The sequence below is a fragment of the Sinocyclocheilus anshuiensis genome, unplaced genomic scaffold (assembly GCF_001515605.1).
Source record: "Sinocyclocheilus anshuiensis isolate Anshui unplaced genomic scaffold, SAMN03320099.WGS_v1.1 scaffold392, whole genome shotgun sequence".
NCBI lineage: Eukaryota > Metazoa > Chordata > Actinopteri > Cypriniformes > Cyprinidae > Sinocyclocheilus > Sinocyclocheilus anshuiensis.
Window position 1 is genome coordinate 3,466,221 of NW_015557091.1, and position 1,507 is coordinate 3,467,727.

Sequence of the window (1,507 nt, forward strand, 5' to 3'; positions counted from 1 at the left end):
AAATTAAATAAAATTAAATTAAATTAAATTAAATTAAATTAAAATAAATTAATAACAATTTCCACCATGTTTCATTAAACCTTGACCAGTACACCATCTGATGTGTTTAGTCACTCTTTACACCAACACATGTGCATTGACATATTATGCAGGAAAAAAATAGATGTCTCAAAGATCTAAAATGTGCAAAATGTCAACTTGTAACTTCCTTATATCTCCCTAACAGGTAAAAACAGCCTCTCGATTGCAGCATGCGCTTTTGATTATGTCCAGGTTATGTAAAAACAACAATCATTTAGGTCAGATTGTTTCAAGTGGTACATCAGAAAGCTTCACCCTCATGTCTCATTAAAAGAACTTTGAGATCAGGAATAAATTAGTTCAGCAAATAAACAGTATTGAGATTGTTGCATTTGAATTAAAAATGTGATCTGAAGCAATGTTCGAAGGGATGAGACACAAACTTATGATCAAATCGTGCATTATGTCACGTAAAAAGGCTTTCAACTGCTTATGGGAATAAACTCCTCCAATGACCACCATGACAACACTAGAAATTACTCATGACATGCTCATGATTTGTATTTTGGGAAGTATGACTGAGTTCGGTCCCAGTTTCAGGCGGTATGTGAAGCTGGTACCTCTGAATGCCAGCAGAGGTCTTTTGCCCATTCAGATCCTTATGCTAATGAGCAGCTGGTACCTCACTCTCGCCTGTGGCTTTGCATGCTAAAACGCTTACAGGATTCACCGCTTCCAGTGAAACTCACCCAAAACCACTAAGAGATATGATCAGATTGGAAAAGGGAGGTTTTCCTGAAAGTCTCATCATACTGTACTGTTTGAGCTGTGCCAAATGTGTAGGGATATTTAATGCCTAATCTTAGGTTTTGTCATAAGCTCTGAGCTGTTTGAAAGATGTTTTATCAAAAGAAAATATCATGTATATGTGGTAAAATAAAAAAACCTACTCCCATGACTCTGCATGTTGCTATGCAGTTGCTAGGGTGTTCCAGGTGTTTTTGTTAGGGGGTTGCTTACAGGCCCAAGAAAAAAAAGAGCCCCCAAGTCTCAGATCTCTCCTTCAGTATAAACCCTAACAGGAATCATTCTCTGAACTTCAGCTAACACACTAGGTTCTCTCTAATTTACTGTATGAACAAACGTTCTCCTAGTAACGTTAATAGAATGTTCATTCAGTGTTATCTGGTCTTTAAAGGAACAGTTCACCCAAAATTGAGAATGTACTCAAAATTGACCCACCCTAAGGCGGCAGCCCATCCAAGATGTAGATGAGTTTCTTTATTCTTCGGAACAGATTTGGGAAATCTAGCATTACATCACTTGCTCACCAATGGGTCCTCTGCAGTGAATGGGTGCCGTCAGAATGAGAGTCCAAACAGCTGGTTGTGATTTTAGCGACACTAATGAAGCCTCGCCCTCTAGGACAAGTGGGTGTCTCTACTTATGCATATTGCCATTTATGGATTTCCGCACTCATTCAGTT